This window comes from Jaculus jaculus, chromosome 1 (genome assembly GCF_020740685.1).
Source record: "Jaculus jaculus isolate mJacJac1 chromosome 1, mJacJac1.mat.Y.cur, whole genome shotgun sequence".
Lineage (NCBI taxonomy): Eukaryota > Metazoa > Chordata > Mammalia > Rodentia > Dipodidae > Jaculus > Jaculus jaculus.
In genome coordinates, this window is record NC_059102.1 from 167,090,499 (window position 1) to 167,114,705 (window position 24,207).

Genomic DNA, 24,207 nt, shown 5'->3' on the forward strand with positions numbered 1-24,207 from the left:
GCTGACCAACCTATCCCTAACGGCTATGATCAGCACAAATACCTGCCAAATCATGTGTCTGGGTTCCTGGGGCCTGACCCCAAAGGTGCCCTGTTGCTGGCACAGGATAGGGGTAGCCCCCTCCAGCTCGGGCCTCGGCAGCCATTAGTGCACATTCCATGGCCCAGCAACTGGAGTCCAAGCCCAGGACTTTCACACCCAGGGCCTGCCGCCCACAGCTGAGCAGCATCCTCCTTGGGCTTCAGTTTCCTCATCTGTGAAATGCCGCCCCCTAAAGTTCTGGCGAGGGTCTATGGGAGAAAGTCTCCAGAGCCATCACTGAGCTGCACAAATGCCCAAGCCCTTGTAAACTAGATTCCATCCTCCTTCCCACCCCACCCCACCGCCAGGCAGTGGATTCTCCAACTGGTCACCAATAGGTCATGGGGTGGGGTGGAGTGGCAGGGGCACTCCCAATGCAGATTCATAAAAAATTCCAGGGCTTCTATTTTTATGGGTCTGAAAGGCACCCTTTCTCTGGAGACCCCAGCCCATCACAATGGGGGCCTGTTCCCTTGCCTAGGGCTGTGATTTCATCAGGAGGAAATGTCTCAGGAGGGGGAGGGCAGAGGCCACTTCCTGGCCTGGAGCAGCCACAGAGCACCTCCTTTGCCCTCCCCCTCCACGCACACAGTTGCCCCTCACACACCAAACTATGGTGGGGTTGAGACTCTGACTCCTCTTTAATCTCAGGCGCTTAGGACTTTCAGGGCAGGCCACACACACTATAGAGGGGAGCATGGAGGACTCCTAGGGGCGCTCCATTAATTAAGCTGGCCCACACCCAGGTAGGCGTGAATGGGGCACCAGGAGTGCCCTTCACATGGGTGGCCCTGAGAGACCTCTTTCTTTCCCCTACCCACATGGCCCAATTTCCCGGCTGATGATCCAGGTCCCTCAGTTACATATTGATCATTCCGGGAATTTCTTTTTCTAAACATGAAAACGTCTTTTAAAAAAATTACACATGCCGCCGGGTATGATGGTGCATGCCTTTAATCCCGGCACTCAGGAGGAAGGCGGAGGTGAGATGATCACTGTGAGTTTGAGACCAGCCTGGGACTACAGAGTGAGACCCTCCCTCAAAAAAAAAAAAAAAAAAGAACAACAAAAAACTTTCCTTAGCTTTCTGTGACTTGCAGGAGGAAGTCCAAGCCCCTTAAGTGAGTGGACAAGGGCCTTTGGCACTGCAAAGCTGTGCAACCTTGGGCACATGCCCTCCCTTCTCTGAATCCAGGTCCTTTTTTAGCAGGACGATACTCCCCAAGCCAAGGATCAGGATACACATGGCTTGTCTTGTGGTGGCAGGAACCATCTAATTCCACCCTCCTTTCCCAACAAGGTCCTCCCAAGCTTGCTCTCTACGAAGGCCTCACTGGAAGGGCCCATGCTTTGGTTACACCAGACAACTGTCTCCTTTTCTTACTAGGCCAGCCAAACGCTACCTCCCCTTTAAAAGCTTTGTGGAACAGATTGTTCTCTACCTCTACATGACCCTGGATTCGCTGCTTTACAGTCAAGTTGCTAAATGCTCACTGACCCCCACTGCTTGGGCTCAACCAAAGTTCTGGAGGGTGGCCAGGGTCTTCACCCCCGCCCCCAGGGCCTAGTCACCTCACCCCAAACCACCTCTGCATCCCCAGGGCCCATGTGGCCAGCTTGCTCAGCAACAGTTTCCCCAGCCTAGATCAGGAGGGTGACAGTGGCTTCTTCCTCCTTAGCTCACTCCCACCCGGCTTGCCTTCCTTGCCTCCTGACAGCTCAGGGGAACCCTCACCCAGCTGTCTGAATTGTGTTAGGGCTATAAAACTGGGATGTCACCCTCAGGAGGCTGCCTTGAGAAGTGATGGGAATGACATCCCTAAAGGGCTTTGTACAATGCAGAGTGCAGACCAGGTCCCTGCATGGCGGCCACCATAGCAACAGAGCACATAGGGGCTCCCGGAGACCTCTCGTGATGTGATCAATGGCTGGGTAGGGCAGCTGCTGGCACAAGGATGGCAGTAACCAGAGAGAAAGCTAATGGGATGTCCCATACCAGACATACAGCCAGGGCTTCTGTTGTGAAAGCCCCTCGGCTGGGCCTCACTCCCACCCTCAGGTCCTAGGACCTAGCCCTGGGGCAGTCCTGGATGAAAGTTGATAGCAGAGCTTCTGGCTGGCCAGGTAAAGCGACCTCAGGGAGGAGGAGGGCACACTGGCCAGCACTGTTAGACACTAGAGGCCACCCTGCATGCCTGCAGTATGTCTGTGGCACCGAAGTGCCCAATGAGGGGCAGCAGGATGTGTCTGGGAAGTCTTTCCAGAGCCATCTCCAGCCCAGGGCACTGGCCACCTCAGGAGGAGGAGCAATCCGAAGGAAGGATGACAGCTACATTCAACCACAGGCATTCATCTGACACCTTCCTGTGTCCCAAGTCCTGGGCTAACTGCCCTCAGTCTTTGGAGGGTGATGCAAGGTCATCTCTCTAAACTGGCTGGGGGGGGGAGGGGTAGCTAATTAAGAACACACTAAAAACAGACTGCATCTGAGTCTGGCTTCTTGTGACCTTTACACATGTTACTTCTCTGTGGCCTTAGTTTCCTCATTTCTAAAATGGGGAGAAAGAGTATCCATCTCAGATCATTAAATGAAACCCACATATGAAACCGTATTTTTGCGTCAGAGTGCTCAGCAAATCCAATGCTGTCTCTTCCAGCACTGCTGCTATCTGAGGCTCAGAGGCTGCCCTGACACCTTCCAGAAGCAGGAGGCTGAGCACGCAGGAGACACAAGTCATGCTGCCACCATCCAGGGTCCACACCGAACACAGGCCTATCAGGCTTAGAAGGGCTTCGGAGCAGTTCAGTGACCCCATCAAGGCTTGTGGCCCTTCTACAATGTCCATCTCAGGTGCTATGCAAACAGCCTGAAGTCCCCAAGCCAGCCCACCCTGCCGCCTTCCTCATGCAGTGCCAGGGTGTCCTATAGGGACGGAGGGCCCAGACTGCTCCACCTTGCTCTTGATGCAGCCTCACCTTCCTGGAGGAAGCTGGCTACATCCACCAAGGTTCCCTGCTAGGAGAAGGGTCTGGAAGAAGGTATCAGCTATGTGCTATTCCTAAGAGTCGTCAGTGGGTTGGTGGGTGGCAGAGTCCCCTCTCCATCACTCTAAGGCCAGTCTGGCTAAGAAGGGAACACCCATCCAGAGCCTCTTCTTAGCATCTCCATCTCACCCCTGCCAACTGAGGCTGATGATGGGGACCAAGTCCAGTCCTACCCTGGAAGCAGTGCCCCTTGGGTAGACAGAGACCTTGGCCCCTCTTGTTAAGTTCAAACAGAAGCTGAGGATGAGTCTCAAAAGCCCTCCTGGCTGCTGCCTATGAAACGATCACTGGAAGAAATCTCCTGGTGGCCAAAATCAGAGGGGTGACTGGCCAGGCCACGAGGCTCCTGCAGATCCTTAGTGGCCTGCGCAGTCCCTAGATCCCCATGTCCATGGCACAGGGATGAGACACATGCCTGCTGCACTCTTGGTCCATCTTATGCTGCTGGGGCTTGTCTACTCTTGAGGGGGCATCTGGTCTTGAGGGAACTAATCACAATGCGGCTAGGTCCCCAGCAACCTGCAGGGCAAGTGGTGACCACAGAGCAGAGGCATTGTGTCCGTGGCTCCACCACCTCCCACAGGGCAGGTTCATCTGCAGGCCTCCTTCTTTCTTGACAGGCAGCAAGCTGTGAACACAGGCTTCCACTGCTACCATGTGCTAGCTTAGGGGGCTTAAGAAAGCCCAGGCAGGGGCTGGACAGATGGCTTAGCAGTTAAGGCGCTTGCCTGTGAAGCCTAAGGACCTATGTTCAACTCTCCAGATCCCATGTAAGCCAGATGCACAAGGTGATGCAAGCCCACAAGTCATAAAGATGGCACATGTGTCTGAAGTTTGAGTGCAGTGGCTGGAGGCCTTGGCATGCCAATTGTCTCCCTCCCTCACTTTTCCCCCCTCCCTCTCTTAATTTTTATTTATTTATTTAAAAAGAGCAGGCAGAAGATCAAGCCCAGCCCCTAGAATGGGTTTGGGGGCTGCAGGGGATGGTCCAGAGTGGTACAGGAATGAGATCTCACTAAGTTTGCTTCTTCTAACATGTATGACTAGTCTGTAGTATCTTTCCCTGCACACCTACACTCTTCACAAACACAGATGCATTTAACCCCCTCTAATCGCACAGCCCTATGAAGTATTTCATATCTGAGGTAACGTGACTTGTCCAAGGTCATGCAGCTTAGTTCCAGAGCCCAGACCTGATCCTCTGTATGTGGCATGAAGCACAGGGTCTCTGCCTTGCTCTCTCTTCTTTTCTCCCCCACCCTTTCCTTTCTCCTCTCCTTTCCTTTCTTTAGAGACAAGGACTCACTCTAGGCCAGGCAGACCCAGAACTTACTCTGCAGCACAGGCTGGCTTTGAACTAACAGTAATCCTGACCTCAGCCTCTCGATCCTGGGACTATTCTGTGTTAGCCACCACACGTGGATTCCAGTTGCCTATTTCTGAACTCAAGAACTGGCCTCCACCTCCCCTTACTATATGGGCAATGGTGCCTCTGGGACCACAAAGAAATTGCTGCCTCTTCATCTGGCTCCAGGGTTGCAATCACACTGCCACGAGTGTCAGCCCCATTCTACAGAGGAGGAAAACTGAGCCCCACAGAGCTCTGCAGAGCAGGACGTGTGACCCAGAGATAACAAAGTGAAAGAGAACCTCTGCGACACTGAATCCAGATTTGCCAGGCTGTGGGGCCATCACTACACTGTGCAGGTCAGGGAGATAACATCTGGCACATGTGGAACTTCAGGCTGTCCATCTGCCTGTCAAGTCCTCAGTCAAACACTCACACCACAGCCTACAGCTTCTGCAACCCACCTGGGGAGGGTAGTAGAGGGGCTGGCCTTTGGAATCATGAGGTGGGAGAAGACAGCAGAGAAGACAGAGAGACAGCGTGTGGGCTGAGGGCCGTGTGTGCCACCAGCCTGTGCCCGGGTGCGTACAGCCCGAGTTAGGGGCCTAGAAGCTGTTGCTTTCATGCGTCAGCTGTGCTGCAGAAGACAGAGCCGAGTCAGCCCAGGGCCCAGGCAGAGTTTCAGCGGGAGGGGGTCTTCACAAGCCCCGCCCCCAGGGCAAAGGTGATGTGTCTAGGGCAACTGGGCCAGGAGTAGGAGCCCTGTCCTTTGTATCTACCCCTCCACCACCCAGTGGCCTTCAGGGACAGGGCTGTACTGCCTCACTATAATCCTGCAGGTGGATCTGGCTGTTAGCACCTCACAGATGGAGAAAACTGAGTATTAAGTACACAGAAAGGGTGGAGTCAGGTTTTGAAGCCAGGCCTGCTGCTGGGCTCTCTGAAACATCAGTGGTCTTGGGGTCAGAGAGCCATCCCTACAAAAGAGCCATCTAGAGGCCATGTATGATGTGCCAGGAAGTTGGTGAACAGAATTCGACATAGTTCCAACAATTCTTCAGCCTTATATGTATTTTTTACCTATATGATATTTACTACATGCTAGATATAGCAGCAAGCTATCACAAAGATTTTCTCTTTTAATATTTTTAACGCCCCCGTATTCTTTTCCCCATTATGTGGATAAGATAACTGAGACCCAGAGAGGTGAAGTGACTTGCCCAAGGCCACTCAGCTCAGTGAGTACCAGAGCCTGTGCCCCCCGCTGTGCCCCCCACGAGCCCTCCCCAGGCTCTACTTCTCATTCTCACGCTAATTATTTTCCCCTCCTCTACAATGAGCCGAATTTGCCATCTGCCACCAGTCCTGCCACTGACACCAGCCAAGTCCCCAGCAATCAATTGGGGCCTTTTGCTTCCTGCTGTTGATTGGGGGTGGGGGACGGGTAGCACTGGAGGGAGAATGGAGGGCCTTAGGAATGTGGTGGCACCCCACCATTCTCTCCTGGGTCTCACCAGGCTCACGCTGTCCTGAGCAGAAGGGTTTCCCAAGAGTGGAAGGCCCTCTAAGCACTGACCAGTCTGGGCTGTTTCTGAATTCTTCCTTGGAGATCATTTATTTTGCTATAACTAGGCACAGGTCCATCCCATGCTCATTCCAGTGCCCTGAGGTGGCCTGGAGGGGTCCAAACAGGCTGGCTGTGCCAGTCTTAGGCAGCATTCCTCCTGTGAAAGCTGCTGGGCCACTTCCTCCTGCCCTCCCAGAGGACACTGCAGAGGCAGCAGGCACACGTGTCCATCCCTCAAGCTCCTGCTGGTCCTCCCGCCCACTCCCTCTCAACTGCGAAGACCTGAAGGGTGGTGGCTACAACAAGCAGTGGTTCCTTTTGGCAGTAGGGTCTTGGTTCTGTCACTTGTATTTGTCTATGATCATCACTTCTCTGAGCCCATTTCCTTGTGTGCAAAATGGTATAATGAAAGCACTTTCTTCTCAGGGGCCATGAGAAACTGATGAGACCACGCACACAGAGGGCAGGTGGCCCAACAAAGCCATCCCTGCTCCCATTCTTATTTATCCACCAGCTTCCCCAGACGTGCAGAACCTTCGCCTCTGCACCCAGCCTGTGCCCCTTCAGTCTGGCAGGGGCATGACCTCTTCTCAACCCGCCTCAGCAGAAAGTTCCCACTCTCCTCCTGGTGGCCAGGTGGACCCACAGTTGCTCCCCACCCTGGCCTTTCAACCTTCCTGTGCAGGACCGGTGGTAACAGGAACACAACCACAATGCTGCCTCCTTGGGTTCACAAGCCAGTGAGCTACAACTCCCTGTCCACGGCCAGCTTGGACCACAGGGTGGTCTCCGCCTAAGGCCACAAGGCTGTAGAACACGCCAGAGCTCATATTCCTATAAGGAAGACAGGCACCTCTGTATTTCTGAGTTTCAAGGTGTCACACCACAGACCCTTTTTTTTTTTAAATTTTTTTTGAGATAGGGTCTCACTCTAGCCCAGGCTGACCTGAAATTCACTGTGTAGTCTCAGGGTGGTCTCCAACTCACAGTGATCCGCCTACCTCTGCCTCCCAAGTGCTGGAATTAAAGGTATGCACCATCACACCCGGCTGCAGCCCCTTTCTTGCCCAAACTAAGGATGCTATCAGGAGCAAAGGCCCTCCTCAGGCTCCCTGCCGGGTCCAGTATTCTTCCAGCACCCAGCCTCCCTTTGCTGGAAGCATGCACTGGCAGCTCCTGGCTCCCCAGATGCCCCCCCTGCTGGGCAGTGCACCAGCTCCCAGCAGCATCCCATGCTAGGCTGCTCTGAGCTTCCTCCAGAGGAGACAGACAGCCCCTGGTGCTGGTGACACCTTGGAGAGGAATTAGCACCTTCCACCTCATTAGGGGTTCCCTAATGAGACTGTCAGTGAGGTGCTAAATGGGCACACCTAGCATGTCTCCTCCCCTCTGGGGACCCCCACCCCCTGGGCCCAGCATACCCTGAGCCACATCCAGCTGCACCTCCTTAGGTGGTGGTCTGGCCTGCTTGGGTGCATGCTATTCAAAGGTCAGGAAAAAGCCTCCAGCGAAGGGACTGTGTGGGCCTTGGGGCACTGGAGAGCCACCTCCCGGGTAGCATGGTCATCTAGAGCACAGGCCAGGGGCTCAGGCTCTTGGATATCATTTCAGCCACTCCCCAGGCATCTCCAAAGCCAGCAGAGATCAAGTAACTGTGCAACCTGATCTCTTTCCCCTGGGAGTTTGTCCACAGAGTTGTGGTGCACCAGGAAGGGCCAGCATCTCCTGCCACTGTGGCACATGGAAGTACAGATGGCATCTACTGTCACCAATGGCCCAGGGGCAGTGGCCTAGGACCACCCCTCTTTGGGTTTCCTTCCTTCAGTGTCCACTGAAGGGACCCTGATGAGTGGAGGTGATCATGGTAGGGGTCTCTGGGGCTGAGTGGGTCATTTCATTCAGAGTAGCAGTTAGCTCTGAACCACCCCAGAGCTCAAAAACACCTGAAAGCCATGGGCAAGAGGAGACCTTAGGTTCATTCTAGCCTTGAGTTTTTTTAGACAGAGCCTTAGGGCTCTGCACAGGTGTCCGGGCTCATGGGACCATCACAGTGTCGCCCTCCTGCTCCTTGCCTGAGTTAGAAGGGCAGAAGGTCCACAGGAGAAAAGCACTAATTTTGAGTCACAGCCTCGTTCATCCCCAGTCCCTTCCCCTTCCACCCCTCGCCGCAGAAAAAAGCTAGATCCATCACAGGTTACAGTCCTCCAAGGTGGGGTGGGGCCTGGGAGGCCCCGCTGCTGGGTGGCAGGCAGGGCTGGACTTGGCATTGGTCCTAGGGCTTTTATTTTCTCAGCCGTTCACTGGGCCACGGCTTCAAAGTGCAACACCGAGCCAGCTACTTCCTAGGATGAGTCAACTACCATTTCCTCATCTGCAAATGGCTGGCGGTGACAGTGCCTCCCTCCTGGGTTGCTGGAGGATGAAGCAATGTCAGAGTTGTAGAATGTTGAGAGCAGAACTTGCTTAGTAGCATGAGCTATATGGACACATGGTTTTAATGCAATCACTCCCCTTCTCAAAAGCATGTCATGGTTCCTATATGCCTTTACTGTTATTTGCTTGTGTGTGTATAAGTAAATATGTTATGCACATGTGCGTGCACATGTGCATGTGGAGGCCACAGACAATCTGAGTGTCATCCTCAGGAATGCCGTTCACCATTTGTGTTTGTGTGATGTGGTGAGTGTAGGTGTGAAGTGGTGTGTGTGTGATGTGGTATATGCACGTGTGCGTGCGCACGCAGATGCAGTCCATGTGGAGGCCAGAGGAGCATCAGGCATCCTTCACTGCTCATCTGCTCGTTCTCTTGACATGGTGTCTCTTCACCGATTCAGAGCTTGCCGTTTTTCATGAGCACCAGCGATTCTCTGCTCTTGCTCCCCACAGGACTGGGTTACAGACATGTCCAGCTGTCTACATGGGTTCTGGGGAATCAAACTCAGCATTCTCAGGTCCCCTCAAGCCCTCATGCTTATAAGGGAGCCCCCACCCCTTTTTATGGTTTTTCAAGGTAAGGTTTCACTCTAGCCCAGGCTGACCTGGAATGTACTATGTAGTCTCAGGGTGGCCTCAAACTCACTGTGATCCTCCTACCTCTGCTTCCTGAGTTCTGGGATTAAAGGCATGCACCGCCATGCCCAGTCTACAGGGAGCGCTCTTAACCACTGAACCATCTCTTCAGCTTTCACCTCCCCCCTCCCAAATTCACATTTTTTGAGACAAGGTGTCTCACTGACTTGGAGATCACCAACTAGGCTAGACTAACTGGCTAGCCATCCCCAGGGATTCACCTGTCTCCTCCCCAGCACTAGGATTACAAGTGCATTCCACCATTTCCAGCTTTTTAAAAAAAATTTTATTTATTTGAGAGCGACAGACAGACAAAGAGGTAGATAGATAGAGAATGGGCATGCCAGGGCCTCCAGCCACTGCAAACTCCAGAGGCATGCACCCCTTGTGCAACTGGCTTATGTGTGACCTGGGGAATTGAGCCTCGATCTGGGGTCCTTAAGTCTCACAGGCAAGCGCTTAACTGCTAAGCCACCTCTCCAGCCCTGTCCAGCTTGCTTTTAACGTGAGTTCTGAGACTCGAACTCAGATACTCATGCTTGCAAGGCATGTAATTTACTAACTGAACTACTTCACTGGCCCCTGTAAGTGGCCTTTAAACAAAGCTGAAACTCCAAGCTATCAGCTAAAAAACTGTCCACCAACTGGCCCGACCCTCTGGGCCCTGCCACAGGTTCCAACACCTCCCACTACATCCTGCTCATCCCCGTGAGCCAGGTCCTGGGCTCTGCTCCCTGTCCACAGGCTCCTGCTCAGCACACCTTGCAAGGGACTTTATTCAATTTTGGCCCAAGGTGCTCCTTCTGATAAGGTCTCAGAGGCCTTCTTGGGTGCCTGTCCCCAACTGCCCCCAAGTCCCAGCCCTGGTGGTGGTTTCTGGTGTGTCAGCCTCACCTTCTCTGTTACATGGCTAGCTTCCGGGAGGAGACACTGGCCTAGACTTGCTTCTCTCCTGGCCTGGGAGCTGGGCTGGGGGCTCTGAGCAACCAGGAGGCTGGACGTGAAGGGAGCTGAGGAGAGGGACAGGACCTCTGAGATGAGGCAGTCCCATGTGGCCTCAAGGGAGGACCCATGGCCCATTTTATTCTGGGTAGGTAAAGGCTAGGCAAGAGAAGGGCCCCAGCCTGCTCGACCTCTGACTCTAGAGTCTGGTGTCATTTTCCTTCCCAGAGGAATTGCCCTCAGACGCCAGGTGCCCCAGCCTTGCCACACCGTCACTTCTGTGGCTGCTGTCCCTCACTGCAGCAAGAGAAGGGCCGCTCTGCCTGAGTGGCACTGCTACCATTTAGCAAGGACACAGCAGGGCAGTAACAGGCGTTTGGCAGGCCTTGTCCCAGTCAGCCTGAGGAGGGTGCCCTGGGTTCTCCACCACCTGTGGTGGCAAGAAGCAGGCCTCTGTACTGACCAGAGGGAGGGCAGCAGCACAACACGACCTCTGGACAGCACACCCCCCAGGACGGAGCCAGCAGCCACATGCCAGCGGAGACCAGCAGGGCAGGCACAGGTGCTAATGGAATGCCCACCTGAGGCTGCCAGGCCAGACCAGGTCCTGGTGAGACCAGCAGAGGCCAAGGCTCCTGCCAGGCCAAAAGTGGCACCTCATTTCTCCCAGGGTTCAGGACAGCAATGTGACAAGAGCTATTTCCTCAGCAGGAACAGTCCTTCCCTGGGCACCCCAGGAAGGCTCTGGAGTGGGGGTGGCAGTGAGGAAGGTTTGCCTGCATCATAGCTTGCGCTGGCTTTTCCATCCTTGATGGCCACTGGCAGCTATAAATACCACTCCATTCTCTGGATGTTGCAGGAGGTGACCTAGAATCTTGAGCTGCGATGCCTCCTGGGTCCCTTCCCTGCTTCTTTCAGATGGAGCCTGCCTGACCAGAGGATCTCTGTAGCCAGTGTTGGCTCCCCACCAAAGCAGGGCCTCAGGAATGGAAAACCCCCAACCCCAAAGGACAGAGGCTTGACTCCTAAACCCCAAGTTTCCCATGACTGGCACATCTGCTCTCTCCATGGACAGGGTGAGGAGGACACTAGGTCTTGGCCAGACTGAGAAACAAAGCACCCAAGGTCACTCGCCAACTGGGCTTCTCTCTCCATGGACAGGGTGAGGAGGACACTAGGTCTTGGCCAGATTGAGAAACAAAGCACCCAAGGTCACTCGCCAACTGGGCTTGCCACCCTATGGGCCATCCACCTCAGCCTCCAGGCAGAGGGTCTCTCTGGAGCCTCACCCATGGGTAAACCCTCCAACGTTATTGGATCCTCACTTCTTAGTTCCACAGTCCTTCCAGGGTTCTTGCTTTGACCTGGTTTCCAAGTGTATCCTGCAAGCCTCTTTGGGACATGCTCTCCTCTAACAGGAGCTATGAGACTGCCTAGCAGCTGTCAGCCCTGACCTCAGCAGCATCCTCCTTCCACGTGGCAGCCTGGGCGGGGAAATCCCTCGCCTTGCAGGAGCCCAGACTGGATGACCCAGGAACACAGGATAGAAGGTGGACTTCAGACTTGGCAGCATGAGGACACCAACCCTCACAATGATGGGCTTTGTCCAGCCTTCCTGGCTTAGGGTGGGACAGGCTCCGCGAGAAGACAAAGCAGGAAACAGCTCAGTTTAGGGTAGGGTCCAGAGTGGTATGAACATAGGTGTGATCTGGCCAAGGTGAAATTCATGCATGCAGCCATCCTCTACCCACTGGACAATTAAGAGTGCTTACCACGTGGCAGGAACTGTGGGAGGATCATAAAGCAAAGCTGACATGGGTTCGTGTGGGGCCAGTGTCCATGGAGCCTGGCAGTCCAGAAATTTAAAGAGTCCAAGCAAATCTTCACAAATGACAAAGAAAATTCCTTCATGAGCTTGGAAGACATTGAGGTGACATAGACCTGAGGGCAGCTGCCCTTAGAATGTGGGCCTGGGGCTGAGTCAGAGCAGAGAGACCACAGGAGGCGGCAAGCATGGCGACATCCTTCAACAGGAGCCTACGTGTGGGGACTGAGAGGGAAGAGCCAAGAATAGAGGAGAGCAGGAGCAGAGAGGAGGCTGAGGTAGGAGTGTGGCAGAGCAGCTGGGCAAGGCCTTATGGGCCAGATCCTGGGTCTGAGCTTGGGACTATGTCAGAGTGAGGTGGATGTAAGGGTGGAGAGATGTCGAGTCCAGAGACTCAACAGTCAAGACAGTGACAGGGCAAGCAGGGAGGAAGAGAGTACTGTCAAGGGTGACTCCAGCTCTCTGGCCTGCACAATGGGGAGCAGAGGAGCCAGATCCAGGAGAGACACCTTGAGAACAGCGACCTGGGACTGTCTGTCCCACCCCCAAAGCAATACATTTCCCCTAGAATTCCAGTTCTGCCCAGTCCTGGGGCAGATGAAGCTGTGCACAGGCAGCCTGGACACCCCTATGACCAGCACCATTTGGAGTGTTCCCTGGGTTTGTTCCCACAGTGTGCTTGAGATTTGAGGCATTCTCCATGAACAGCCAACTCTTTGCTCTTCTACTACCCATCCCTGATAGTTACAACCATGGGGAAGACTCCGCAAATGTAAACCCCTCACAGGAGGTGGAACGGAGAGCAGGTCTCTCTGTCTTCCAGTCAACAGTCCATCCATCTGTCCATCCATCCACCTGGTCATTGATCATCCACCCATCCACTCAAACATCCATCCATCCAACCATCCCACTCAAATATTCATCTATCCATGCAATCATCCACCCATTCAAAGATTCATCCATCTTTCAAATATCCTTCCTCCTTCTCTCCCTCCCTTCCCTAACCTCACCTCCTCTATTCATTACACCATGCCCATCACAGTAGAGAGCCCTCTTCCTCTCACGCTGGGCTGCTGGCCTTGCAGGATCTGGCCTCTGCCTGCCCTTACCTCCTCTCACACTGGCCTTGCTCATATCTTTCCCAAACACACCACCCTTTGCTCTGTCCTACCAACAAAACTTGCCCTGGCTTCTGCTCTTGCCCCAGATCCCCAAATCTCTGAAAGCCTGCTCTTTGGTGTCACTCAATTCCTAGCTTCAAGGCCCACTCCTTGGGCCTACCTACCCTGTCTCAGGTAACCCTGATCCCTATCACCCAAGTCTTATTTCATTTTCCTCTCAGCATTGTATACCACCAAATACTCTCTATTTTACTGTGGGACTCCCCCCTCCCCAGGGTATGGTTCCCCAGGGGCACAGGCCTCTCCTGTTTTCTTCCCTGTACTCAGCAAATGGCCTGCAAATGGAAGTAGCTCACCAAGTCCCTGCTGCCTAAAGAAGGAACTATTTCTGGCCAAGGCCCAAGGGACAGAGATAAATGATGTGTGTCTATCTGGCTAAGCGCAGCCAGCTATGGACTTTTTCCACATCATCTGATGCTGGATATCCCAAGCCCAAACTAGATTGCCCCTGCAGCAGCAACCATGCAAGAGACCACACTGGTGCCCAACAAGCACGCTATGCGCAGGACAGGAGTAAACCCTATGGAGAAGCAGCTGTGGCTAGAAGGGGTTGTTGAGGGATGTGCATGCAGTGATACCTCAAGCAGGTCCTGTTCCCTAGGGGGTTCCCCAGCAGTGACAAATTTAGCTCTTCTCCACCTCCTAGCTCAATGCCCCTGGCATCCTGAGCATCCGAACAAGCATGGTATTCACCTCTGTAAAGGAGGGAAAGAAAGAGTGAGAAAGGGAGGGAGAGCAGGCTTCTCAGAAAGAACCATGACAGGGTTCGTGACCTGGAACTGAGTCTTGGTTTTGCCAAAGATGCTGTGGTCTGGCTGTAAGCTAGGAGGACATCTGTCTGAGACCCTCAGGGTGAATGTGTAGAAGCTAAGCAGTTGTTCCAATGGCCTTATTTTCTAAGACTCCCTTCTCCTCCTCACACTCCTGTTTCCACCATCTTTAGCCGTTGGCTACAGAACGCTGCCTCTGAGAAACACAGCTGAGTCTCCTGTTGCCCAGTGGTAGATGGGGCAGGAATTACCACTGTGCCCCAACTTCATAAGGGACTCTATTTAAACATTTTTATCTATTCACTTATTTATTTGAGAGAGAAAGCAAGAAGCAAACAGGAAAAGAGAGAAAATGGGAATGCCACTGCAAACGAGCTCCAGATGCATGTACTACCTTGTGCATTTCAATTTATATAGGTACTGAGGAATTAAACCTGGGTTCTTAGGCTTTGCAGGCAAGTGCCTTAACTGAACCATTTCTCCAGCTCAGGACCCTTGTTTTTTTTTTTGGTTTTCAAGGTAGGGTTTCATTCTAGTCCAGACTGACCTAGAATTCACTATATAGTCTCTGGGTAACCTTGGACTCACCATGATCCTTCTACCTCTGCCTCCCGAGTGCTGGTATTAAAGGCATGTGCCACCACGCCTGGCTCAGGACCCTATTTTTGAAGTACATCAGAACTAGCCCATTCATTCCTAATCCCTCAGTGACTCCGTGTTACGTGGGTGAGCTTGGGCTCTTCTCTACAGGATAGAGATGGGAATAGCCACTGCACGCTTAATCACTGGGGAATAGAGTGAGACCTGGGAATCAGGCCTGCTCTTAGGATGCTTGCCCCTCCCTCCCTCCTTTCCTTCCTCCCTCCCTCTAATCCCGCCTCCCCCCCCCCCCGCCCCCCCGCCTGCCCCAGGAGCCCTCATCTGATCTCCAGCACTCCCTGGAAGGAAGAAATCACAATAAACAACAAGCAAGAACTACAACAAGCCTCAACCACACCCTGCCACTCATACACACACAGACACACACACACACTCACACACACATACACACATGGCCATAAGATGTAGGAGGCTCACCCCAGCTTCTCCTTCTCCCATGACCCCAGTACAATCCTGAGCAGAAGAGGATGAGAACAGGTGAGTCACTGTCCCAACACCTATGTCCAGAAGCTGAGTGCCAAGGAAGGGCAGCAGGGTAGGTGTCCACACTAAGCCTAGATCGAAGCTGATTTGAAGTCTCTCTGGCCCATGGTGCCATCCCTTCCCCATGGTCTGCACAAGGCCTCTTTGAAGCTCTTCTGGGGACTTGGCAGGATACATGAGATCATGTCTTGAAAGTACTCAGTCTGCCTCAGATAAAAGGCCAGAGGGATCAAGGTGGGATTAATTATGTATTAATGTGTTTATTTTATTAGCACTTTTATTTACTGCAAAGACAGAGTGAGAAACACATGACGCTTATGGTCGGAGAGTGTGGCTGGAAGTGGGTCTAGCCACATGAGGGCAAGTAGTGGCCTCTCTGAGCCCAAATTCCTGCAGAAGAGGACTAAACATCCACAGGGCATCCAACTTTTTGACACAGCAACTTGATATCGTCATCTACTCATGTGTTGGCCACACTCATAGCTATCCTGGGATACGTGTGGCCCATGCAGCACAGGTTAGACACACACCTGATGTTCTGAGAGATCTTGGTAGAAGTGCAGCAGGGTCTGGATTTCCTTACCTGTAAAAGTGGACTGCAAGAGCACCAGCCCACTGGGCTGCTCACAGCGAGGAGGCATGCATCTGGCCCGGAGCAGTGTGAATGGCCTATGGTGGGCATCGTTCTTGCTACTGGAGAAGAAGGCGCAGGAAGAAAGCCTGAGGATGGGGCTCTTCATGCACCTCAGGTTGGCAAGGTGTCTCCAGGCCAGTATCCTGGACCAGCTTCCTTCATCCTTATCCCAGAAGTAGGGAGACACTACTTAAAAATTTTTATTTATTCACTTATTTATTTGAGAAAGAGAGACAGAGAGAGAGAGAGAGAGAGAGAGAGAGAAAGAAAACAAGAGGCATGTAGAAAAAAGAGAGAAAATGGGAATGCCAGGGCCTCTACCCACTGCATACGAGCTCCAGATGCATGTACCGCCTTGTACATTTGGCTTTATGTAAGTACTGGGGAATTAAACCTGAGTTCTTAGGCTTTGCAGGCAAGCACCTTAACTGCTGAACTACTCCCCTTGTTCCAAGTCCATTCAGCTCAACCTCAGGCAACCAGGAGCCAAAGGTCGTTTTCACAGGCCAGGCTATCCTGATCCCCGGGGACCAACATGGGAGTGACCAGGCAACTTCCTACAGCTGTGCCCACCAGGGAAGGCCAATGTGCCCTCCCAGCTATCCTTTATTTACAGAGCTCTTGGCCCATGAGAGTGCAGCAAGACTCTTGGTGACCGCCTCCTTGTTCTCATGGCTCACATGGATAGGATCCATACAGAGACCTCAGGCCACAGCAGTGGGTTTGCTAAAAGGTCACCATGCGAAGCACAGTGGAGACTTAAAGATGGTACTCGGGAGTCTCTTCCTAACAGGACAGCAGCTACTCCATGAGGCTGGCCACAGATGAAAGAGGCGCCTTGCCTGGCTCCTTGCTTGGCTAATGCAAGCACCACCTCAGGCTGCTAGCTACAGGAGACAGAGGGCTCCTTCATCCCTGGACGCCAGATCTATTCAGATGCTGGTTATCTAATTTACTCCCTTCAACCCAGAGGACCTGGATCATAGCTTCAAGGAGCCATTGCAGATGACCTCCATCAGGCCAGGGAAATGTGTTGGAAGGTCAGACCCTTAGGAGGCAGGTCCAGCACTGGAGAAGTTCAAGTTCCGAGGGCTGATTCATCTGGAAGGGGGTGAAGGGAAGGTCAGGGCCAAGATGGCTTGAATCAAGACAGGCTCTCCTGCTAGGAGGAAGGGTGAGGGCCTGCAGACGGGCTGCTCCAGGAAAGAAAGAAGCAGATGTGTCTGCATGGGGCTCCTGGCTTGGGCCATGTGCTCCTCTGTCCTGGCCACACAAAAGCCCCACTGATGCTGCCCTCACCCCCACGCCCTGGGCCAGTGCCCCAGCACAGGGCTTGGGGCCTCTTCTGCTCCTAACCAACAGGCCAGCTGTTGCAGCTACTGCCCAGGCACGCCAGGCATGCCAGGCCCGGGCAACACAAGGTCACATGCTCTGCGCGGGCGAGGCTAAGCACTTCAGGGATGGTGTCAGGGACCCCAGGAAGTCACAGTATTAATGGGTAGTGCAGGGTGTGCAGAAAAGCTAGGTGCCTAGAAGCAATGCCACCTGCCTGTCACCCTGACTCAGCCCACCCAAATCCTTGAGCAAACAGTTAAGCAGGTGCAAAGGCTGGGAAAAGCAAACACCATGGCCTCCTCTCTGCAGCCGTTGCTCCGCAGGACTGTGCTCCAGTGGCCCTGCCTGTAGCACTTGGCCCACAGTATTTGAAGAGTCCCTCGGGGTGAATGAGTTGCCTCCACACCATGCACACTCCCTTCGAGAAGCCTGATTATGAGTTGGGAAGGGAGTAACAGGAGGTTTGAACCTTCCAAGCTGGGTTCTTGATGGCTGCCTGCCTCCCACCTCGCCCACCACACGTTTCCACAAGCCTCGTCTAGGAACTGGGTAAGTGACCTCACAGGAGACAAGCTAGAGAGGAGCAGGCTGACTCGGGCTTATAGTCTGCTGGGCCACATATACTGACTGCGTGACTCTGCGCAAGTCATGGGACCTCACAGCCAGTGATACCCACTACTCATGACCTTGTCCATGCTAACTGGATGAGGGCCATGTTGGGACTACTGGCAAGAGCTAAGATACTCCAAAGAGAGGCATATGTCCCCCCCTATGCCCCATTTTGGCTGTCAGGATATTGAGACAATGCTCTCCAAAGAATTACAATTTCCCCAGGAATCTCTTGCTGGAGGAGAGGGAAAGGCTTAAGTCCCAGTGCCGGCCAGAGGGGAAATTTGCCTCTTGGGAAGTGATTCCATACAGTTGTGACAACTTACCAGTCCACGTTGCAGGAGAGACTGAAGCAGTGGCGATGCTGGGTGAGTGATGGGGGGCCACACCCTGACAGAACTGCTTAACTCTACTTACCTCTTGCTCTCTATATAAACCTAAGCCTCGTGGCAGGAGCCTGAAGACAGACTTGGGGCTCACTGGACCCCTTCTTTCTCTCTCAAATGTGGCCATGTTGAATAAATCTTCTTTCTCTTTTTCACAATTACTTATCCCAAGCCTAGCTTGTTGAGACCGCCAGAGCCCAGGTTGTGACCCTAACAATGCAGATAACCAACTCAGGGGTCAGCACAGGCAGGACCCTTGATGTGGATGTTTGGCCTAGTGTTGCATGTGGGCATGGGTGGACTAGGAGAAGGTGACAATGAAGGTCAATGCCATGGGGCTCCAACACCATACCCTCCAAGAGCATTCTTGCCTAACTGTTCTTGGGCTTTCTGGTGAATAGTGTCAACACTTGACTGTTGAGCTGTGATTTCAGGCCACAAGAATTCTACTGGTAGAGGCCAGTCCTGCAGGCCTCAAACCCAGGGCAGAATTCTCCCAGCTGAGGGTCCTGTGCCACCACTGGTTCCATTTGGGGGCTTCAACTTTCAGCTCTTTCTAATTTATTTATTTGAGGGAAAGTGGGAAAGAGAGAGAGAGAGAAAGAGAGAGAGAGAGAGAGAGAGAGAGAGAGAGAGAGAGGAAGAGGTAGATAGAGAGTGAATGGTCATACCAGAGCCACCAGACATTACAAATGAATTCCAGAGGCATGCACCATCTTGAGCATCTGGCTTACATGGGCACTGAGGACTCGAACTTGGGTCCTTAGGCTTCAAAGGCAAGTGCTTTAACCACTAAGCCATCTCCCTATCCCTTGTTCCTAATTCAGAAGTAGACAAGAGAGGCTATCTTTTCCTGAGGGTAACAGCAGGCCAGAGGAGGTAGTGCGGTCTTCCTCTGCTCTGCCATGCACCACAGTTGGGCACTCTGCAGGCAGGGCTTTGCAGACTATGGTGCCTTGGCAAGGCCCACAATGTCTCTTCCAATCTTGCTGCCTGGAGAGCTCTTCAGCTTTTCCAGGCTTAGCGTAAATACCACTTCCTCCATGGTGCCACCAGAGCCCACCAACCCATCCAGTCAACATCCCTCCATTCCAGGCTCACAGAAGGCTGAGAGCTGCTGGAGGGCAGGGCTGCACGCCTTGCATCTCTGTGTTCCTGGCACCCAGCACAGAGCCTGGTGCCTAGCAGCTGCTCAAGGAATGTCAAACAAGGCCCTGGCCCAGCTATCTTGCTCCTCTCAGATCATGCTGCCAGCACATTTAGCCAAAAAGATTCAGAGTAGGCTAGCAAGAACCAGGGCAAGACAGCATCCCAGAGGGAATGGAGAATACAAAGCTCCCACTCCTTAGAAAGTACCCACAGTAGGGTATGCACATCAAGCTCACCCACAAACAGAGGTGGCTTTGGGGGCTTTCAACCTGCCTCCCCATCTTTAAAAGCAGAAACCAAAGTTAACAGGGGGTGAGCAAGGAAAGGGAAGTGTACCGGAACTGCAGGGAGAAAGGCAGTTGTGGCTGCCATCTGCTATGAGCAAGATGCTTGGAGAACACGCACTCCTCGCTCTGAGGTCTCCCAGCCAACTTGGGAGGATGGGGCTGCCCCTCTGCAGTTGGAAGTGGGCTGTTTAGCCAAGCCTGCATAGACCACCAAGAGGTGCCAGGTCCTGCCCACCCAAACCCATCAGCTGCCTCTGTCCAACCCTCTGAATCTTGGGCTGATGGGGACCAAGATGCCAGCCCAGTTCACTGTCTCTTTAGGGAGCTAACTTCACAGTAATAATGATGGTAACTTCAATATTAGGGTAATGGGGCAATATATCAGCTGTGGTTTATTATGAGCCCAGGTGCCTATCAGAGGCCCAGTCTTGGGAACTTTTAGCCATTACTTTACTCCATCAAGGAAAATCCAAGACAGAATTGGGCCCTGTTCCTCCCTAGGTAGGGCCCACTGGGACAAGGTCCTGGGACCCTTCCCTGTTCTCTAACACCCAGGAAATAACAAAGAACACCCTGGTGGGAAGGAGCCTCCAGGGCTATCGAATCACAAGCATTCATTTGAGTGAGAAAGGTGAGGGCCAAGGAGGCATAGACCTGCCCCAGGCCACCCAGAGTCCAGTAGCAATCAGGGAGCAAACCCCAGAACCTATCTGAAGCCCAGGTCTTGGGGCCTCGGTCCATTCTAGTGCAAAGCTGACCTCATCTACCTATCCTTGGCACCACCTAACCTACCCCACGGGGTAGGCCACAGCCCGACACATTTCCTTTAAAAGAGAGTCTCCTGAGAGGGTCGGGGTGCTAGCCCACTAAAGGACCCATACCAGCGATGCCCGGCCTCTCTCTTGCCCTACCTGGACACAGTACCTACTTAGGAGGCGGCCAACCCAGCCCTGGTGCTGCTGACCACAGGTGTGAGGCAGGCTAAGTTCAGAAGGCTGGCCAGGGCTCAGCCTGCCAGCCACGTTCCTGCCCAGGAGACTTTACCCGCACTTGTGCCAGATGTGCTTCACCCGCCAGAGACATCGGCGCCGGCCCTGGCACCTAGCCAGCAGGAGCTGCGACATTTCTCATTAGGTCAGATGGGTGGGTGCCAGGACTGAACCACGCCAGGGTCCCAACTTCAACCACCACTCCTGCCAGGATGCCATCCGGTTACTCCAGCCCAGGGAGTCAGGGGTGGCCCTCCCTCCAACAGGCAATAAGGCAGGCAGGGATTCTAGGGCCAGTCACCCAGAACTGCACATCCCACCCCCCCCAGCTCATCCCACTCAGTGCTGCTACCACCGCCCCCACAGGCCCGCCAGCAAGCCAGCACTCCTCGTCTGCTCACCCCTCCCCCGGCCCCACGCTGTGACTGCGACACCTCCGCCCTCCTGCCTGCTGGGGAGGTCTGAGGACCAGCTCCAAGCCCTGGGCGTCTGTGAGCCCCAAGTACACAGAGACCTGGGTGGGCTTTCTAGGGGAAGAGCCTACAGTTTCTCCCTTTCTGCTACAGGTCCTTACCCTGTTAGGTCACGGTGCTGACCCCACTTCCTGACTCACAGCCGCCAGCCGGGCTGCCCTGCCTGGGAAGTGCCTCTTACTCTTGAGGGAATCGCTGGCTTCCCTATTCCCCAGCCTTTGGGCAGGGAAGGCGTTGCAACCAGAGCCAGAGTAGTCTTGGGGCTCCTTGCTCCTGTTCTGGGAAGTGGGTGTGGTGGGCTCCATGACAGCCCCAGGGGCTGTACTGAGAGCTCCGTGGGGTCTGCCCACAGCCTGCCAAGGCTGCAAAGACCCTTCTCATCTCATTCCTGGGACTGAGTGAGTTGCTGTCACCACCCAAATACCTTCATAAATAACTCTTGCCTCAGCGAAGGCACAGCCAGGCCTAGGGTGAGTCAGCCAGGGAAATCCCAGCACCAGCACCCACTGCTGGAGAGCTCACTGACACCTACAAGTGGGGCGTCCAGCCCCTCCCCCAGAGGGCGAGAGGAACACCCAGGCTCTCCCTCCCCCATTTCCTGCTCTCTGAGGGGGGAGCCAGGCAAGTGAAGATCGGGAGAAGTCACAGTGAGAAGCCAAGGACACATGGCTATCTTCTGACCCCTCAGCCTTGGTGCTCAGCACCCTGGATATCCTGCTTTCCTGGGTGTTGGCACCCCATGGTCTCAGGGGATGAAGGCATGAGCACCCCACCTGATTCCTAAGGGGCCTACCCCCTGTTGGTCCCGAGCTCCAGTTCTGCCTGAACCCGTCACTCCCCACTATATGCTTCGTGGTGCAGGATGGATACAGAGAGGACGGGGCCCAGGCCAAGGGTGCACACCCTTCCCGGGAAGGGACAACAAGGACAAGGAGAAGGCAAGACCAAGAGAGAGCCAGAGCCTTATGGCAAGATGTCTTGTCCCAGTAAGAATAAACAGGAGAAATGGCCAGGCCAGCAAACCCACTACACTGGCTGGCACTAGCAGCCACAAGCTACCTCTGCCACCTGCAGAAGAGTGCAGAAGAGAGCACTGCTTTTTGCAGCTGTGGTACCCTGCATCAGGACCTTTTTCCCTCTCCTCTTGTATTACTCCATTCCTTTCTGGCCTGACAGGTGGACAGGGAAGGTTCCCTGCCCTGCCTAGGTGAAGGGAGTGAGTTGGAGGCAATGTTCTGAGTCTACCTCATCCATACCTCAGGTGGCTCAATGCCCAGGACCTGAGAGCTGACCTATGGCCTGGGAGCTCCTAGCCAAAAAGATGTTGGCCATACTCAGCAGGGCCTGAGGAAGGAGCTTTTGGGAATGCAAACATGGAGAGGCCATGGTCCAGTATCAAGGGCTCAGGGAAGACTGACAAGGAAACCCAAGGTGGGCTGCAATGCGGGACCCCGAGGTTGGGTCAGTGCTCAGCCAGGAAACAAAGGAGGCTTCTTGGAGGAGCTGACCAGTGGTCAGCAAGAGAAGGAAGCCTGGACAGCTCATTTTTATCTTGCTTGTCCTCCTTTGGCCCTCACAAGAGCTCACTCAGCCAGTGGAGAGCTGCCCTATGTAGCCTTGGAGAAGGCCTTAATTCTGGGCATCCCCATTCTGTTCTGGGCCTTCTGCAAAGGCAGGTGCTGTGGGCTCCTGACCTGGGAAAGCACCCTGGAGAGGTCCCAGAATCTCAGGAGCACACACAGCTGGCTGTTGCCTGGGAAGGAGTTGGGAATAGCGAAGTTCACATTCAGACTTTTCCAGCCCCCAGTAGCTTTGATCTTCACCTCCAGCTGGGCTTACCCTCTTGGGCTCTTCCTGAGGCCTGGGCCTCTTGCACTGCCTGGGCAGGGAAATGGGTGGTGGGAGAGATCAGAAACTAATCCGCTACTTTGAAAGAAGACTGAAAACATGCGGCCACACAAATTTCCTGGGTTTACTTGAATGTCTTTCAAATGGCCTGAATGGATTTCTCCCACCCTCCTTTGTACTAAGCCACTCCATGGAAAATAGTACTTTAAAGGGCTCAGGTTCAGGGTTGCTGGGCTGATAGAAGGGAATCTGAGACACAAGTTCAGTGGCAAGCATTTATAAGGCAGCTTGGGTCAGGAGAGAAGGCAGGAGAGACCCCACCTAGAAGCTGTAGAGGGTTCAGGTGAGGCCAACCTCAGGGCCAGGACAGCTCCTCAGCACTCAGCAGTTTGTGGGTTACTGTGTCCTTGAACTCACTGTTTTCCTACAGTCACCGGCACTGAGGCCTGACTGTCAGGGAGAGAGAGCCCTGCTCCAGCCCTTGCCCAGAGGGTGTTGTTCCAGCAGTCACTTAGGCACTAGCCAGGTGGCTAGAACAAGCAGGTAGGGCTGGAGAGATAGCTTAGCGGTTAAGGCACTTGCCTGCAAAGCCTAAGGACCCAGGTTCAATTCCCTAGTACCCATATAAACCCAGATGTATAAGGTGGCACATGCATCTGGAGTTCATTTGCAGCAGCAAGAGGCTCTGGCACACCCATATTCTCTCTCTCTCTCTGCCTCTTTCTTAAATAAAGTATTTTTTTTTTAAAGGAAAGGAAAACCAGACTGTCTCCCTCTCAAAAATAAAATAAAAAGTGGGGGAAGCTGGAGAGATGGCTTAGCGGTTGAAATGCTTTCTTGTGAAGCCTAAGAATGAATGTTCAAATCTCCAGGTCCCACATAGCCAGATGCACACTGATGATGCAAGAGTCCAATGTCGCACATGAGCACAAGGGAGCACATTTGTCTGAAGTTTGTTCACAGTGTCTGAAAGGCCCTGGCATATCCATTCTCTCTGTCTCTCTCTCAAAAACAAAATAAAAAAAAAATAAAAAGCAGACCTAGTAGTAGGAGTGGGAAGACTATATGTAACTTCCCAGACTAGAGCTAGAGGCTCCCGGGACAACAGGGCTCAGGCCTCCCAAGCTTCTTGATTTCACAGGCAAGGATACTAGGCACATAGCTTTGGGTTTTTCCCTATCCCTCACAGCAACCTAAGCCTCACTCACTTAACCATTACTTCCTGAGCACATCCTACAGGCCTAGATTATGGAGTACAGGTTTAAGTGACCCACCCCCCACTGGAAAATGAACTGTATCCCAGAGCCATGCAAGCTGGCAGAAAGGGCTCTCTGGCTCTCTCTCTCCCTACACTCTCTCTTTGGGTAGCACAGAGAGGTGCCCTTGCCATCACCAGGGAAAACCAAAAACAGCAAGGAAGCAAAAAAAGCAGGGGAACCCAAAGACAGAGGACTAGACACACCTGGAGATGGTAGGAGGCCATCCCAACTGGAGGAGCAGGATCCTGGGAGACAAAGTTGCCACCA

The 24,207-nt window shown here is 53.5% G+C and overlaps 1 protein-coding gene across 6 annotated transcripts in view; it reads right to left on the reverse strand.

Moving 5' to 3' along the window:
• Dagla (diacylglycerol lipase alpha) overlaps positions 1-24,207 on the reverse strand; it is a 69,741-nt gene that overhangs the window by 31,600 nt on the left and 13,934 nt on the right. For 2 of the 6 annotated variants that reach the window (XM_045161076.1, XM_045161052.1), the window contains exon 1: positions 13,637-13,751. The exons of 3 other annotated variants lie outside the window; for them this stretch is intronic. The gene's annotated coding sequence lies outside the window, so the exon portion shown is untranslated. Of the gene's footprint in view, positions 1-13,636; positions 13,752-15,554; positions 15,573-24,207 lie in introns of those variants that run through there. One more of the 6 variants, XM_045161062.1, reaches the window with a different exon arrangement.